The sequence below is a fragment of the Benincasa hispida genome, chromosome 11 (genome assembly GCF_009727055.1).
Source record: "Benincasa hispida cultivar B227 chromosome 11, ASM972705v1, whole genome shotgun sequence".
NCBI classification, from domain to species: domain Eukaryota; kingdom Viridiplantae; phylum Streptophyta; class Magnoliopsida; order Cucurbitales; family Cucurbitaceae; genus Benincasa; species Benincasa hispida.
Window position 1 is genome coordinate 34,437,396 of NC_052359.1, and position 19,892 is coordinate 34,457,287.

The following is a 19,892-nucleotide window of genomic DNA, read 5'->3' on the forward strand; positions in this document are numbered from 1 at the left end:
TTAAAAAAAAAGTAGATAATAAATGAAGAAATTTAGAGGTTGAATGAGTGTTTATAGGTTTAATATTCAAAAACAAAAAATAAAAAAATCAAATAGTTACCAAAACGAACTTTAGTTTTCAAAACTTGAATTGATTTTCTAGAACATATTACACGTAGAAAAAAATAGATATAATAAACATCAAAATTTACGGTCATAAATATAGTATTTATGAACTTAATTTTCAATAAACCCAAAAACAAAAAACAAATAGGTATCGAACCGTCCTTAATTTTTCACTTTTTAAATCACTCTAAGATCTAATCCAAATTTAAAAAACAAATAACAAATTGAAGAGATCTCTTTTCACTCTTTAAGAATATGATAATAGTAGATAAAAAAAATTGTACATTATTCAAATTTGTTATCAAACATTGTATGAATAGTAATTACTTAAAATGAATATTTCAAAATCATTTTTGATTGATGAAGCTTACAAAAACTGAATTTAGTCATAATGAACTTATTTTTTTCAATTTCTTATTTAGGTGTGAGAATATTAGTGAAATATAATAGGAAGGGAATGTTATTGAAAATGTTGGAAAGGAAAAGACATGAAAATAAAGTATGGGAAATGGATGGGTTTGTGTGTTTGTAAATGTATTATTATTATTGAACATGTCTTTTGGAACATTATATGTAGAAGTGTTTATAGGAATGTAAACATGACAAATTTTTGTCCAACCTTCAATGGACAAACCATGTAACCCATTAAGATTTGGGCAACCCCACACCTTATCTCTGTGTCTGCCTTTCTTGGAGAAAAATATGAGGTTAGGGTTATGCCCTTTCTCCCATCATCCTTTATGTATACTTGGATCTTTCAAATATATAACAAAGTATTTTAAAACTTTCATTTTAGATAAATAAAAATTTGATTTTTTTTAATTATTTACTCTATTAAGATAAGATATCAATTGTTGCTATCTAAGACCCCGTTTGATAACTACCTTTCTTGTTTCTAGTTTCATGTTTCTTTAGAAACAAGAATATGTTTGATAACTATTTATTATTTTTGTTTGATAACTATTACTCATTTTTCATTTCTTGTATATTTTTTCCTTGTTTCATAGTTTAAATATATTTTAGTTATATAATATAAAATTAATGTATATCGTGCATTAAAATGTATAAAGAGCGATACAATATTAATAACAATTATACAATTGTTTTTATCCTTCAAATATTGTCCAAATTTGATATGCAATGTTAATTGTTACTCGAGTAATTCACCCTCAAGAATGTCAACTTGGATCCAACTTTATATTGCTTTTATAAATTTCGTGGTTGTAAAATATTAAAGTGAGATTAAATTGATATTTAAATGAAACAAAAAAGTTTATATTGCAAAATTCTAAGTGGTTTTAACTGTACTAAAAATTAAAATACAAAATATAAAATTAAAATAATGTATAGATACAAAATAAAAATAAACGTGGTTTTCAAATATAGGAAAATAAGTTGACTTAATTATAAATATAATAAAATATCACTGTTTGTCAATGATGGACAATGACATTTTCAGCAATTTCGCTATTTAAAATAATTATCCTAAAAATAATAATAATAAAATAGAAACTACTTTTTCCAGTTTCTTAAATTTAGCTTTTCTTTCTTTCTTTTCTTTTCTTTTTCTTTTTCTTTTTCTTTTTTTTTTTTGAAAAGTTCCTTAATATTTAGAAATAAAAAATGAAAAAAAAGTTACTAAACAAGTCAATTCCTTATAAAAGGAGAGGGAAAAAAAAAAAGAAAAAGGGAAAAAAGTGTTCAGGTTGAAATAAAGAAAGCAATGGCGATATGATATTTTAGCCCATATTAAAATATACCAATTAAATTATTGCCATTGTTCAATTTTTTATTCAAGTAGGAATTTTTTTAATAATATTTATTCATACATCAATATATTTGTAAGTTTGAGAGTTTAATATGAATAGCACGGTTTAATGGATATCTTTGATATCTCATAAGAATATCCATAAAATATATATTAAAAAAATATCATCAATTAATTATCAATATAAATATAAGTATTGTTAATAAGATTCAAACTTATTTAGATAGTAAACTTAACTATTAATCATCATAAATAGATCTATATGATGGTGACCACCCTATATTTATATCTTACGAATTTTCTTGACACTATACAATATATCTATAGAATTGAATTTCAATATATATTCTATTTTAGTTCTTATACTTCTATATATCTAAATTTAATTCGTCTATTTTTAACAGGTCTTAAATATTTATTTTTTAAAAGAAAATAATAAATTTTAGACATTGTCTAATTGCTAGTGTGAGATTAAATTTCAATATTTTATTCTTTGGTAGCTAGGGACCAGTTGGATTTAGATTAAATACTTATTTCGATTACTTGTGAGTACTATATTCTATTTGGGAAAGGACTAAAAAGGTTTTCACTTTTCAAAATTAGCATCATTTTTGAAAAATTTATTACAATAATTTTTTTTTGGTACATCTCGTCCGAGATCATCCACCGAGATTTACTTCAAAATCTAACTTTTTCTATATTATTGATTATTTTTTGCTTTCTCGGTAAAATCTCAAGCAATATTAACACCAAGTTTCTACCAATTTTTTTAAATATTAAATAATCTTTCCAAAACTTATACTAGATGTTACCTAATTTTTCAATTCTTCCCTAAATTTGACTATATCTATCAAACATTATGTTAATTTTATTTTACATCATTTTTCAAATCTTCAGTCTAATTTATGCGTTTTGCAATTATATGAATTTTCAAATTTTTAAATTTTTGAGGAAATTTACTAATTATGATTTTCTAAGTAGATCTCATATACATTGTGATTTTTAAATTTTAGAAATGTTCAAATTTTGAGAAAATTTGAGTAAGATGTACAAAAATATAAAGAGTCTATATTGATCTACCATAAAATTCACCAAAAAATCCAAATATGTAGAATCTCGGCATTAATCTGATCCGAGATAACACCAAGATTTTGTATATTTCCCAAATTTTATTTCATCTTTTTTTTTTTTTTTGCAAAATTTGTTTTTGGGTGAAAGATAAGATTTGATGTAAATTTCGGAAAGATTACATAATATTTGAAAATATTTAGTAGATACTCAAGATTTCATCGAGAAAACAAAAAACAATTGATAATATAAAAAAATAGATTTTTAAGTAAACCTCGGTGGTCGATCTCGAACGAGATGTATCGAGAAATATTAGTTTCACGAATTTTCAAAAAGTGTGCTAGTTTTAAAAAGTGAAAACTTGAGAAGGTTATTTTTGACAATTTTTCATTCTATTTTAATTATGGTACTTCTACATGTCTAAATTAAATTAATGAATCCTTAATAAATTTTCAATATTTAATTTTTTTAAAAAAGAATATTTCTTGACTTTGTCTCATTGTTAGTGTAAGGTTAATTTTTTTATCCACCTTTCATAAAACAACCCACAACAAGATAGATTAAAAGTACGAAGATTAAATTTAAATATATGAAAATATGTAGACTAAAATAGAACTAGTCGTTGGTTCTGAAAGATACATATCACAATAATATTTTAATCTTAAGTTGTTAATCATGTAGATTGAAGTAAATATTTAAATAGAACAGTTACAAATATAGTAACCAAGTCCAAAATATTAGCGAATATAACACAATGCAAAAGATTTTATCGATATAATACAATGCAAAAGAGTTTACAGATATAACAAAATTTAGGTCAACTCTCCAAATCTATCAATGATAGATTATATTACAAGTAGAAGTCTATTAATAGTAGAATTTATCACAAATAGATTTTACTATATTTATAATTTTTTTAATTTCTATCAAATAGTCTAATTGAACCTAACTCAAATAACATATAAATATATTTTCGACCAAAAAAATTCGAGTTGAAATTAATCCCCTTGTACTTAAATAGTTTCCCACCAAATATCTATTATGCATTATTTGGTAGAAAGAGAGAAAGTGAGAGAAAGTTAGGATGGGCGTAAAATAATACAGTCATGCATTATTATGGAAAATAAAATGCAATGATCCAAAGACAATGAGTCTAATAAAATAAACTCAAAATAACTTCGTCCTTTCTTATTATTATTACAAGGATAAGAATGAAAAAAAGAAGAAAAGAAAAAATATTGATTTTGATTGAGATGTTTCATGAACAAATATTAGATGTTAATTATTTGACCAGACAATAATTACTTTTTGCTGATCAATTATTAAATCAATCAATCTGCCAAACTAGTCTTCCTATGACCATATATATAATATTAATAATTAACCTATCCATTCATGTTGAAAAATTCAAGTTTTTAATCTCATTTATCAACATACATTCCCTTTTTCCTCAGCATTGATTGAAAACATCACTTAGTTAATAGGCACATCATGAACTATTGGATTGAAATTATTAATTTTTAATTGTAAAAGAAAAAACTAATGAAAAATTATCAATTTTAGTCCATGTAGGGTTAGATGGTAGATTTTCAATTTAAATTTTTATTGTTTGTGATAGTTTGACTTTTTTTTTTTTCACGAGTACAATAAGAGTGGAAAGATTCAAACTAGATATCTTATAGAAATTGCTTACACATACTATATGTAATCTGAGTTATGATTGCTTTGATATCGTAGTTTGATTTATACAGTTTCAGTGCATGTTTCAGAGTGATTTTAATATCGTCAAAATCACTTTTGTCGCTTTTAAAATCACTTGAAAACATACTTTTAATTACTCAAAATTAATTTAGTTTTCAAGTTTACACATTTGAATACAATTTTCATATCATCAAAATTAGTTTTGAATAATTAACAACATGTTTTACGGTAATTTTGAAAATGATAGGAGTGACCTTAGCCATTTAAAAATCACTCTCAAATATACATTTAAAAATTTTAAATTTATTCCCCATCATTTGAGTTTAAGATTTCATTTTTTTCTAAAATAACATACAATGTAAAACATGTTTCCAAAATTTATAAAAGGAAAGCTATTAAAAATTGTTTTTTTTCCTTTTTTTTTTTTTTTAAAAAAAAAGATGTAACAATAAGATTAATTTTAATACATTTTAAAATTTATATGAAGCTAAATTTAAATGTTTGAAAATATATGCACCAAAAATGATAATTCAACATATTATCGATGGTGTTCCAATCACAAATTTCTTTTTCTAACAATTATGAAGCATGCAGCATGAATGGGAAATGTTGTCGTTAGTAGTTTGGAGGAGCTTTGTTGTTGTTTCTCGTCGGCAGACGGCAGTGCAATGCCAAACTACATATCACATTGCCTCTCTCTTTCCACTCAAACTTGGTCTCCCAATTTTTTTTAGGTTTGTTTTTATTTACTATACTATTTATAAATAATAACAAAATATCACCGTCTATCTACGATAGACATAAATATATAGTATAAATCATGATAGAATAGTATTTATATCTATCATGATACAAATAGATACAGATAGTAGTCTATCGCGGTCTATCGTAAATAGATAGTAAAATTTTGCTATACTTATATATATTTTAGTTTATTCATTTTTTTATATTAAAAAAAAAACCACGTGTTCCAAATATTATAAAAATTATGTGGATATATGTTTTCCAATGGTCACAATTGAAATCATTTTAAACTTAGGTTATACAATCTCTAGTTAAACTCTCTTTTTGTATATTTATTTTTATTTTTTTATGTTTGAGACCGAGGTAAAAGAGTGTAAGTGTTGCAAAACTTTAAAGGGATATTTGATACGTGGAGTTGAATTGAGTTAGTAATTATAATCTAGTAACTAAAATTATCTGTAAAATTAAATTCTCTGTATTTGTGGTGTAGAATTGAGTTAAATTGAATTAGAAAATCTATGTTTGGAATGCATAATTGAGTTGAGTTGAATTTTTTTCTAAACGAATTTGATTTTGTCTTGAAATTTTTTTGTCTTGCTATTTTTTTAATTTCCTACTTTACACATATTTTCCTAATTTTTTTTAACACTAAAAAATGCTTAGTTTTTCTCCTTCTTAAAATATATCAAATTTCTACCAAATATTCATATACTAAACACAAATTTTAAAACCAATTTTTGAACACTCAATTATAAAACATATGATAAATTGATTCCAGACTTCTAAGCTTAAATCATATGACTAATTCAATTTATTTATAGTGAAATAAAAAAAAAAATGTATGACACTTTTTCCTTGTTATTGAATTAAAAAAATATGACAAATTATACTTGTTATGAGAAATGTGGTATTTTTTTAAAGCTAACTCGAACACTTCAAATATTGATTCAAACCGCAAATTCCAGAAGATTTTAAATACAAACAAACACCATAGTATTATTATTATTATTATTATTATTATTTTAATTTTAAATCAACCATAACTTTTAATTCAAAAAAACGAAGGAAAAACAAAATTGTTACTGCTTTTTATTGGCTATGTCAATTTTTCTTTATTGGCTGGTTCCCATATCTTTGACATTTCGTTTGAGTTGTTGTCTTGTTTTGACATTTTTCTATTTCTGTTTTTTTGGATATTTGTGTCTTTCCTTTTGTAGTCTATGGGGTCTGTCGGGTGTTATAGGAGTGTTACTCTTTCCTTTTTTTAGTGCTGTTATATAAGGTGTTGTTTCGTGCTACCGTCATTGTTCTTAGAGGTTTTTTGGTGTGTTCGTGCTGAAAAGAATATACTGAGGTGTTGTTGGTTGGCTATTGATGTGTTTTTGACACTATTACGGTATCCGTTCTTGTGGGTTGTCCGAATGCTTTTGGCTTGGTGGTGGACATCTTGAAAGGAAGAACTATCAAGTTTAGGGTGAGCCTAAACATACAAGATCTGGCAACAAGAAGCTTGAAGTTCAGGGGGAGGCTGAATAGTACGGAGATCTTGAAACAAGTATCAACAAGTTTAGGGGGAGCCTAAACATTTTACTTGTTTGGTTTATTGTAATACAAGATAGTTTCTCTATCAGATAAGTTGTTCACTTATAAATGTTTGAATATTAGTGAATCTTATTTCTAAATCGGGCTCTTAGTCCCCCAAATGTAGATGAAGTTACACCAAACTGGCCGATTAACAATTCGTCTGTTAATTTTTTCCTCTTTATGTTCACATTGTTCGCTATCTTTCTCGTATCATTAGATCCAACAAGATATCCCTTATATTAATTTTCATTTTTTAATTGGTATCAGAGTAGGTTTTTCTATTTATTAACTTGCTGCCTTCTCTAATGGAAACAATCAAAGAAGATGGATCCACTATCAGACCTCCAGTTCTTGATGGGACAAACTACTCATATTGGAAAGCCAGAGTGATTGCATTTCTTAAATCCATTGACAGTAAGATTTGGAAAACTGTTGTGATAGGGTGATCTCACCTCGTACTTACGAATAAAGATGAGAAATAGTGTTTCAAACCCGAGAAAGAATGGACTGAAAATGAAGATGAGGCTACTTTGGGCAACTATTGTGCTCTAAATGCTATTTTTAAGGAGTTGACAAGAATATATTCAGACTCATCAATACTTGTATATCTGCAAAAGAAGCTTGAGAAATTTTAGAGATGACACATAAAGGAACCTCTAAAGTGAAAATGTCGTGATTGCAGACTCTCACTTCGAAATTTGAGTCCCTCAAGATGATGGAGGTAGAAACTATAACTCACTTTAATGTTTATATTCTAGACATTGCAAACGAGTCCTTTGCTATCGGTGAAAAAAAAAATATCTGAAGAAAATTTAGATCAGAAGACCCTTTGGTCCTTACCAAAGCACTTTAATATGAAGGTGACAGCTATTGAGGAAGCAAATGATATTTCCACAATGAAGATGGATGAGTTATTTGGATCCTTTCGTACCTTTGAATTAACATTTAATGAAGAAGTTGATAAAAAGGGTAAAGGCTTAACCCTGCAAACAATTTCAAATGTAGAAGTTTATCAGAACAAAGGGAGAGAGGGTGAATAAAATCTTGCAGAATCTCTTTCTCTGTTAACAAAGCAATTCAATAAAGTTATGAAACGTTTGAACAAGCGTCTTGGTAATTATAATCCCTTACATTCATGGACAACAGTAACAACAACAATGCAAGTATGCTAAAGAACTCTAGATCCTCTAGTAGAAAAAGAGAAGGTGAACGGATGGCTAATAACACTCAAAATAATCAAGACAGAAACTTCAGATGTAGAGAATGCGAAGGGTTTGGCCATTATCAAGCTGAATGTCTTAATTTTCTGAGAAGACAAAGTAAAGGTACTCAGCTACTTTGTCAGATGATTAATTAGTTACTAGTAGTGAATTTGATGATGAGATTTGTGCCTTAGTTGGTTGTGTCTCCCTAGAGAACCTATGGGACTCGATGCCTCAAACATGAGTTGAATAAAACATGTAGTGACTCAAGTCTTTCTACTCCTTAGTTTGGCAATTTGACAATTGAAAAAGTTTATGAAAAATGGGAGGAAGATCTTTGTGTGTTTGATCAATAGAAAATAGAATTTAAAATCTGAATGAGGACAACCATCGTCATTTGAGTACCATCTCTAATTTAAAAAGGGATCTAAAATCTTCTCAGCAAGAACCTAAATTAAGTCCAAGTCCATATGCATGCTGAACTCAGGGACAAATGATCTTAACAGGATTCTCAACACAGAGAAGCAAGTTGCGGACAAAAAGGGTGTTAGATTTAGTAGGTATAGGAATGCTTCTTCTAAAGCAGAATCCTCCTCTCAAATTGTGCTTGTCCCTGCCCAAGAAAACTATATGTCTGAACCTGTGTCAGGGGCTTCAAAGCCAATATTATATCCAACAATCAACAAATATAAGAAGAAATGGGTTTGTCACTTCTGTGGTAAGCCAGTCCGTAGTGCTTGTACCTTTATGGTAAAAATGTGCACAAACCAGCTGAATATTCTTTCATCAGATGAGACCTAATTATCACATGACTAGAAGGGGTTCAATGACTAAGCTTGAATGGTGTGTCAAAGAAGAAAAGATTCAGGGAAACATCAAGTGCAATGTTGCTTTTACTTCTCTACATACTTCCTCTAAGGAGGATTGATATTTTGATAGTGGATGCTCACGACACATGACCGGTGAGAAATTTTTTATGTCTAATTTGAAAGGATGTGGTTTTGGCCATGTAACCTTTGGTGATGGAGCCAAAGGCAAAGTGCTTGGAAAAGAAGATTTGTTAGTTAAAGATTTAACAGCAAACTTAATCAGCATAAGTTAATTATGTGATCAAGGATATCAAGTAAGCTTCTCAAAAGATCAATGTTCCGTGAAAGGTGATAATAGTGTTATTGTTATGACTGGTATGCGATCAACAGATAATTCTTACCACTGGGTTCCTAACTCCCTGAATATGTTTGCAATCTATCTAAAGTCAGTGAAGCAGAAATTTGGCATAAATGTCTAGGGCACATAAGTCTTCGATCATTCAGAAAGCCATTTCTAAAGAAGCCATTCTAGGGATTCCTTCTTTGCATTTAGAAGTTGATGCTTTTTGTGGAGAATGAAAACAAGTTAAAGCTTCACATAAGAAAGTTGTTTAGTGCAATACCAGTAGACTTTCTTATGTATTTGTTTGTGTCCATGTGTAATAATACCAGTAGACTTGATGGGTCCTATGCAGATAGGATGTTTAGGGGGAAATAGTATGTGTTTGTTTGTGTGGATGGTTTCTCTTGTTTCATGTGGGTCAGATTTATTAGAGCTATAGCGAGAACAAGAGAAAAATATCATCTGCATCAGGAGTGATCATGAGAAGGAGTTTGAAAACTCTCAGTTTGCTGACTTCTATGCTTTTAGGGGTATTTTCTATGAGTTTTCTGCACCTATCACTCCTCAACTGAATAGAGTTATTGAAAGAAAAAATTGCACTCTTTAAGACATGGCTTATGTCATGTTGCATACCAATAAAGTTCCCTTATACTTTTGGGTTGAAGCCTTAAATACATGTCGTATTCACAATAGAGTTTCTCTTAGCCCAGGCACTGTTGTCACTAACTATCAACTTTAGAAAGGAACAAAGCCAAATGTGAAATATTTTCATGTGTTTGCGATAGTCCTTATTATATCTTATCAGATCATGATGTTAGGAAAAAGTGGGACTCCAAATCTGATAAGGGGATCTTTCTGGGGTATTCTTTAGACTGTAGAACATATAGAGTTTTTAGTAAATGGTCTCAAAATGTGATGAAATCAATAAACATTGTTGTAAATGATTAATCTCATTGTGTGAAAGAGAGTAATGATGATGAGGATCAGATGCTTCTGAAAGGGATGAGATCGAATCTCACAATGGAAGTGTTGTGTTAGAATGCCTTACATCCCGCAAATCGATTTTATATTAAACAAAATCATTATACAAAACTGAATATATAAACATGTAAATTAGCATGCATTGGAAAAAATATTAGAACGATTCTTACCTTTGTAGATTCCCAAGTGCCACGAACAATCCTCTTCTAGTTCTAATGAACGGATCTCCAACGATCTTGATCACGAACAATTTCTTGAACAATCTTGAATACTACCACGAGAGTAATCTCGTTATTCTCTGAGATTCCAATAGAGGGATAGGTGGTATTCAACTATTAGGAGAGAGAGAGGAGAAAAGAGTTTTAGAGAATAGAGAGGATTTTCTTTATGACTTAGAGAAAATTTTGCATAATAACACTATGGTGTTGTGTATTGTGTTATGTGTTTCAGTGTATTCCCAAAGGGCCATAAAGAGATTTTTATATAGAGAAGGGTCAAGCCCTTTTCCTAATATTTTCATTTTCTATAGTTAATTGAATAACACTTATTTAATTAATTAGCCCGATTAAATAACAATTATTTAATTTTAATTTACATAATAATTAAATAACTATTTATACATTAAACCCAATTTAATGTATATATTTAATTATTATATACATCCTATATATATATTCAAAACCTCTCTATTAATTAATTCTTTGTGAATCTAATTCACTTGAATTAATTAATTTGAATCTTATTCAAATATTACCTTCCAATTTAATCATAGATCACTTCTATAATTAATTATATATTAATCACATTAATATATAGTTTCCTTAAATTAATTTGAATAATTCAAATTATCTCTATTAAGTATTCACTAGTGAGCTAACGAGCGACCTGATGGATCTGTAGTTCAGAAGCTCCAACGATAGGCTAAACTCATTAACCAAATTAATCAATACTCGTTAATTGAGTGCACTCCACTAAAGACCCACAGCTACACTCTTCTCACTACAAATATATTTTTGTGTCCACAGATATAGATCGATACTAGCAAGTTAGTCTTTCACGAGTGTTCATAACTCCAGTTGGGTCAAAATACCCTTTTACCCTTTGGTTACCTCAAACTCCTTAAGTACTAGTACTCTTCTAATGAAAATTCTGTTTATGATCTAACCAATAAATAGAAACCCTTCTCAGGCCAATGAGAGGGTAGGGTTTGTTCAAGTCCGGATGAAAGGAACGGTGAAGTTCCGCAGCGAAGGTAGGATCCTTTCCAATTTTCAATATTTCAAAGAAACATAAAATTACAGAGAACATTATGCATTATCACAGAAAATTATAGCATGTATATAAGATGAGGAATAGGGTTAGGGTTTCAAGAAAGCTTTCCCTTGAAGAACTTTTCTTCACATAATTCCTCTCCAAAAAGGTCACGAACCTCCAATGTATTTTATCTCCAAAAACACAGCAAACCAAAGGGACACCACCAAGCAGAGCCTTCTGTATTCTCCTTATTAGTTGAAAATCACATGAGGTATGGGCTCTGTGTTCTTTTGGGAAGAGGGAAAAAGATTTTAGAGGAGAGAAATTTTTTTTTTTACAGGGAGAGCTTACAGAACAGAGACATAAAGTCCCTCCTTGTGAAGAAGACAATGAAGATGAATCCCCTCTCAAAATTGTCTCAACTAACCACGTTTAACTTGAAAGAGTAATAAGGGGAGGAAATCTATTTCTCTCCCTTTAATTTCAAAATTAAATTAAATTAAAATAAATTTAATTTAAATAATAATTGTATGTATGTATGTATGTATATGTATTATTATAATATACTATGTATATATATATATATAATAACGAACTTATTATATGAATCTCATCTATATAATTAATATTTGAATCATATTCAAATTTAATTCCTCTCCAAATAAACTTTATACTATAATGTATCAAATACATTATATTAATTATATCTCATATAATTAATTTCCTCAATTAATTTGAACAATTAAAATTAATTCAAAATTATTTCTCAATAATCCCTATTGAGCTATAGAGGGGACCTTTTAGACTTGTAGATTGAAGCTCCAATGGTATTTAAATAATTAATTAAACTCCTTTAATTAAATTATTCATCATCCATTAGCTACCGGTAACTCCATTAAAAACCGTCAGCTGCACTTTTCGCACTATAGATATATTTCTGTGTCCATTGAATATAATCAGTCAATAGTGCGACAGCCTTTCACAAATTGCTCGTAAGTACAGCTGGGCCAAAATTATCGTTCTGCCCTTATAGTTACATCTAACTCCTTGAGTACCAGTAATTCCTCTAATGAACAACAAGTCATAGTCCAACTATGACCAAACCTTTGTCGGGCCAAAAGAGGGTGTGATGCCACATTAGTCAAGCCCCGGAATCAACTTTTAAGAGAACAATTTATCTACTTACCCCAATATTAGGGAAGGAGTGAATTCTGTCTTGTGTAGTTGTGTTCCCAACTCCTCAATTAGTCAAATCCCCAAAATGGTAGGCTTATTGAGTTCGGCGATCTGATCACTCTCACCCATACAAATCAAAGGATCGCCTTTATAGGCAGGAGTTCACAACTCACTCAGGATTCAGGTCATGCTACCTATGGTCATCCTGGTGAAATGTAAGTCTCTATTATCAACAATGTTACATAATGAGACTAATCATTTCGTGGTTTGGTCTTATACAAACTTCTTTGTATAGAATAACCCGCTCACATGTCTTTACATGAATGATTAGGATTATATCATTTATAGCACTTTACAACAATTGTAACATTTACAGTGCAGGCCGTATTCGTAGTGGTCACCAGGATAAGGTATCCAGTCTTATCCATCTACTACAAACCATTTAGGTTATCACTTAAATATGATCCACTTGTATGTCTCTACATACATGTTTAAGGTACAAAAGATAACCTTGGATGTTAGTTTATTGGTTTTATTGGTTAATTCTACTAAATGTTAAATAAAACATCTCATATTTTATTAAATAAATAAAATGTTTGTACAACACAATTACAAACTACAGAACCCTAAGAGATTTAGAGCATTAACTGCAACAATCTCCTAGTTGACATAAAGTTAGTGGGATGTTCAATATAAAATTCATACTAATATACAAGTACACAACGCAATAAATTAGGGCATTAGTACAAATCTTCCACTTGCCCTAATTCAAACATGGCCTGTCCCATAGACCCATACCCTGCAGGTGACCCTTAAACACCTTAGCCGTGAGGGCCTTTATAAATGGATCAACAACGTTGTGCTCCAAAGCTATCTGGGTGATGATCACGTCCCCTCGATGCACAATCTCTCGAATGTGATGATACTTCAGCTCTATGCGTTTCCCTCGATTATAACTCTGGGGCTCTCGAGAATTAGCCATAACACCACTATTATCACAATAAAGGGTGATAGGCTTTGACATGTTTGAAATGACTTACAGATTAGTTAGAAATTTCCTAAGCCACACAACTTCTTTAGCAGCTTCACAAGCCGCTACGTACTCAGCCTCCATGGTGGAGTCAGCAATGCACCCCTACTTGGTGCTCCTCCAGACTATTGCCTTTCCGTTAAGAGTGAATACTGATTCTAATGTGGATTTCCTAGAATCCTTATCAGTTTGGAAATCAGAGTCCATGTATCCTGTAAGGATCAAATCCTTAGAACCATACACGAGCATGTAGTCCCTCGTTCTCTGTAGATACTTGAGGATGTTCTTAACGGCGGTTTAGTGATAAAATCCTGGATTAGATTGATATCTACTGACTATCCCTACCGCATAACAGATATCAGGTCTAGTACATAACATTGCATATATCAGGCTTCCAACAACCGATGCATAGGGGATTTGTCTCATTTCTTCAACCTCTTGAGGTGTCTTAGGACATTGTTCCTTAGAAAATATAACTCCATGTTTAAAAGGTAGTAAACCACTCTTAGAATTTTGCATCGAAAAGTTGACAAGAATTTTGTCAATGTACGATGCCTGAGATAGAGCTAGTGTTTTGTTCTTTCGATCTCTAAAGATTTGAATGCCCAGAACAAACTGCGCATCTCCCAAGTATTTCATTTAGAATTGGTTTACTAGCCAATTCTTAATTTCAGTCAGTAGACCTACATCATTCCTAATAAATAGGATATCATCTACATATAACACTTGAACTGTTGATGATTCTCTTGTAAACAAAAGGCTCATCAACATTTTGATCAAAGCCATAAGATTTGATCACAATATCAAATCTTATATTCCAAGACTGAGAAGCTTGCTTCAATCCAAGATGGACTGATTAATCTTGCAAACCTTTTGCTCTTGACCTTGGGTTATGAATCCCTCAGGCTGCTCCATATAAATGGTTTCCTCAAGATTGCCATTTAGAAAAATAGTCTTGACATCCATTTTCCAAATCTCATAGTCATAATATGTGGCAATGGACAGGAGGATCCGTATAGACTTTAACATGGCAACAGGCGAGAAAATCTCCTCATAGTCGACTCCCTCAATCTGTGTATAACCCTTTGTCACAAATCTAGTCTTGAAGGTTTGCACCTTTCCATCAACACCTTGTTTTCTCTTGTAGATCCATTTGTAACCTATAGGTTTAACCCTACTAGGTTGATCTACAAGATCCCAAATAGAATTGAGGTACATAAACTCCATTTTGAGATCCATAGTTTTGATCCATTCACCTTTGTTAATATCCTTTATTGTCTTCTTGTAAGACAATGGATCCTCAATATCTCTGTTAGCTACCGTAGCTAGGATTTCTATTAAACCTATGTAATGGACAGGCGGGTTCGCAACCCTCCCACTACGTCAAGGTTCCCTCAATAATTGAGAGGACATGACCTACTAGATGAACTAACTTCAACAACTCTTGTTGAGATGTTGGGTTCTTCAACAACTCTTGTTGAAGGTTCAGTAGTTTCCTTGGAAAGTTCATTCAACACAATCTTACTGTGGAGCTTATGCTCCCTAATGTAATTCTTCTCTAGAAATGTAGCGTTTATTGACACGAACACTTTATTTTCTTTAGGATTGTAAAAGTAAACACCTCTTGTTCCTTTAGGGTAGCCTATAAATAGGCACAAGTTTGGACGAGGTTCTAGTTTCTTAGGATTTGCCTCAAGCACATGTGCTAGACAACCCCAGATTCAAAAAATGGCGTAAACTATCTTTACGACCACTTCATAATTTCAAAGATATTCTGGTAACACTCTTGGATGGAACAAAGTTCAACATATATGTTGCAGTTTATATTGCATAACCTCAAAACGAGTCAGGCAAGGAAGCATAACTCATTATAGACCAAACCATGTCCAACATGGTTCGATTTCTCATTTCTAATACATCATTCTGTTGAGGTGTACTAGATGTTGAGAGTTGAGATACAATTCCTTGTTTTATCAAATAGTTCTGGAATGTAAGATCCAAAAACTCTCCACCTCGATCAGATCGAAATGTTTTAATCATTTTATTTAATGCATTTTCAACTTTAGCCTTAAACTCTTTGAACTATTCGAAAGCTTCAGACTTCTATTGCATTAAATAAATATACCCATATCTTGAATAACCATTAGTAAAAGTGATGAAATGTTCAAACCCTCCTCTTGCTTTAACATTCATCGAACCATAGAGATCTGAATGTACAAGCTCTAAGGGTTCTTTGGCCATATGACCTTCTACAGTAAAAGATCTTTTAGTCATTTTACCTTCAAGGCATGACTCACACACTGGCAAAAAATTTTCTTCTAACTTGCTTAGAAGTCCATTCTTGACCAATCTCTCAGTCTTATTGAGATTGATGTGTCATAATCTTAGGTGCCAAAGACGAGTATTTTCTTCAGGAGAAATTTTAAATCTTTTATTTTGAGTTACCATAGTTTTAAACATTTCAGTGTTAAAGAGAGCTTTAGTTGCTAATGGTTTTAGCACATACAAATTATCTTCAAAATTAGCACAACAAATTAATACTCCATTCTTGTAAATAAACACTTTATTTACTTGAAAATTAAGAGAATAATGTTGTACAAGAAGTCATTTTATAGAAACCAGGTTCCTTTTCAAGCCTGGAACCACATATACATTATCTATTAAAATATAATATTTCTGTAAGCAAAGTCTAAGCCCTCCCACTGCCATAGTTGAGACAACATGCCCAGTTTCAACACGCATTGTCATTTCCCTAACTTCCAGTTGCCACTAGGAACTAATTCCTTGAAATGAAGAACAAACATGGTTAGTGGTGCATAAATCAATTATCCAGGTTGAATCATCATTCTTCACTAAACAAACCTCTAATACAAGCAAATCATATTTACCTTGCTTGGATTTCTTCTTTTCTGCCAAGTATTTGGGATAGTTCTTCTTCCAATATCCCTCGTGGTTGCAATGGAAATAGATTCCCTTTGCAGTCTTGGCCTTTTTGCCCTTCTGGACAGCAACTAGTGGGTTAGCTTTCCCCTTTCCACCTTTCTTCTTCTTCCATTTTTTGGTGCCGGAAGAAGAAGGCACAGACTTAGTTCTAGAGGATGATCTTCTGTAGGATTTCTTTGAGGACGAGGCAACATTTGCCTTTCCCTTTTGTTCCTTTCTTTTTATCAAGGACTGAAAAGTCTGAAGCTCATTGAACAAGGTGGTCAGGTTGTAGTCAATCCTGTTCATAACAGCATTGCTACTGAACTGTAGGAAACTTTTAGGTAAAGATTCCAAGATGAAGCTAACCTGAATGGTTTCATCAATGACACTCATTATCTCTACCATGTTGAAGTGGATCATCATGTTGAGAACGTGTTCTCTAACAGATGTCTTTTTTTGCATACAGGCATTGAAGATGTGTTTCAGAGCATCATGCCTAAGTTGTGCGGACTGTTGTCCAAACATCCTCGCAGGGACTCCATGATTTCACGGGCAAACTTCTGAAAGGCTTGCCAAGATATACGCTCGGGCCTTCTCATTTGCCCGTGTTCATTGCGTGTATGCTTCTCGAATGTTTCGAGAAACATTTGGAGTAGGAATAGGAAGAAAATCCTCCATAAGGACATAACAGAGGTCATCGATGATTAAAATCCTGTTGATTATGTTTTTCCATGTTGTATAGTTTTCACCCTTAAGTTTGTTGACGGCGAGCAAATTAAGTGTCGTGGAAGTCATGATTAATAAATTGCTGAAATCATACAAATTATTTATATTAGTAATCTATGCACTAACCCATTTGGAAAAACCAATCAAATTTAGCAAAATAATCTAATGCACCCTAAGCAACATCTATTTTGTAATGATGTCTTAGTGAGTTAGGACAAAAGCCACCGTTCAGGCACCCCTTCACTAAAATGAGACTATCTCAACCAATAGATAGAACAACTCCTTGTTACTGTAACTATCAGTCACCATTGTTCGGTCCATAAATTGTTAAACTCGCTTAACATTTCATGTAAATGTAATCCCTTATTTTAGATTCTAGAGTTCTGCCCCAATGAGTCAACCATAGGAAAAAATCGATTGAGGCAAAAACTAAAGTAATCCTATCCATTTCTGGAGTTTGAGATAAAGAATCATGTAAATGCTATCCATAGGGGGACATAAGCAAAGGTGCCTTGAGGTCAACTAATGAGAGAGACCTTGGGATATGTTGACACACGTCCGCTCCCATTTACTATAAACACTCTCTCCATTCACCTTGATATTGACCTATACAAACACCCTGGGGACACAAGCAAAGGTGTCTCGAGGCCGAGTATAGATCTCATGGTGTGAACTTTTAGAGAGAAACGTGAAAAGGTAAAATGAAGTATCATATACCCCATTTTCCTCTCACCGAGTATTATATCCAGGGTTATTTAACTTAGGAAAATCCGACTACTGATTTTTAACTAAGTGTTTTGTTTAATTTGCCCAAAATTAACACTTACTTTGGATGGTTAAACAACTTTGATTAATGTTTATTAAACACTTTAATAAACTTTAATCAACAATTGCCTACTTGTAACAGATCTATCTACTTCACCTTTCCAGGTAAGTTCTTAGGTAGGGGTGTTACGTTTCTGTCAACTTAAATACTCCAGTCTAGATAGAGCTAACCTTAGACAAAAGGTCCTATATAGATACATTTGTTACAAATTTAATCTTTTAATTAAGAATCAACTTAATCCTATTAAATTGATTAAAAGATGAAACTTAATTTCTAATCTTATTAGAAAAGTGATCTTAGGTCTATGTGAATCATATTTTAAAACTATTTAAAAAAATGATTTTAACCTAAGGTTTGCATGCAATTCTGAATTATTGATTTTAATTTCTAATTTCATTTAATTATAACTTTTATAATATAAATGAAATAAAATAAAATCATCCAATTGCATTCATTGACATACTTAGTAAATTATAACAATTATAAATTACCTAAGGTAGTGTCATGCTTCATGCAATTTCAATTTCATTACAAACCATATATAACACTTATACAATAAGGTTATGAAATGATAACATCCATCCATACATCCATTCAACTATATATTATAATACTTATAATATAAATGATGCATGACTATATTATTAATGCATGCAAACATATACTATAACACTTATATTATATGATGCATGAGCATGCTATAAAAATAAAACCACGCAACCATATATTATAACATTTATAACATAAATGATGCATGAAATTAAATGCATAACCTATGGTGTGATTTTATACTATATGATATATATTATGACATATATATAATAAAAAAATAAATCATATATGCATAATTTAAAACAACTAATAGACCGATTAATTGTTTTAACACTTATATTAATTTAATTAACCAAAAATAACTATCTATTTCGATTCGGAAACAAGTGAACCCGGCCTTGAATGCTCGAATCGAATCGCCTAGCCTCGGAACCAGACTCGAACCACAAGTGAACCAATCAGATCAGGAACTGAACCGGGCAAGAATCGGTTTTTTCTTTTCATCTTGGAGCATTGCAACGTTATGGCCAACATTGCAACACTACGAAAAGAACAAACCTTTCTTCCTTATCGCAGTGTTGCAACACTAGGGCACAACATTGCAATGTTGCGATACATATAGTACTGTACAACCACGATCTTCTTCGAATCTCTTTCGATTTTGGCCTCATCTTCTCCATAATTCAACCAGAATTTCCAAGAATGACTCAATACATACCAAATATAGACTCTATAACAAATATTATGCCTAAAACACGGGCTCTTACAAATTGAATTTGTAAAAATAGAGGCTGTAAAGACTAGATCTAATCCTGAAAACATCCATAATTGCAAACAGATATTCCACACATTCATAATATATAGAATACAAGAAATCCCACCATGAAACTGTAAAAATCATTCTGAAAAATTGGAAAAATTTGGGCAAAAAACCCTAGCTCTGATACCAATTGAAGGAACCGGTGAAGGTCCTTGAGCGGAAGCGAAAATTGGACCTAAATCCCAATTTTACAGAACACTCAATTTTTACAAAATCATTATGCAACAAAAGAAAAAATGTACAACATGCTAAATGGAAATTGAGAAAAGAGAGATAAG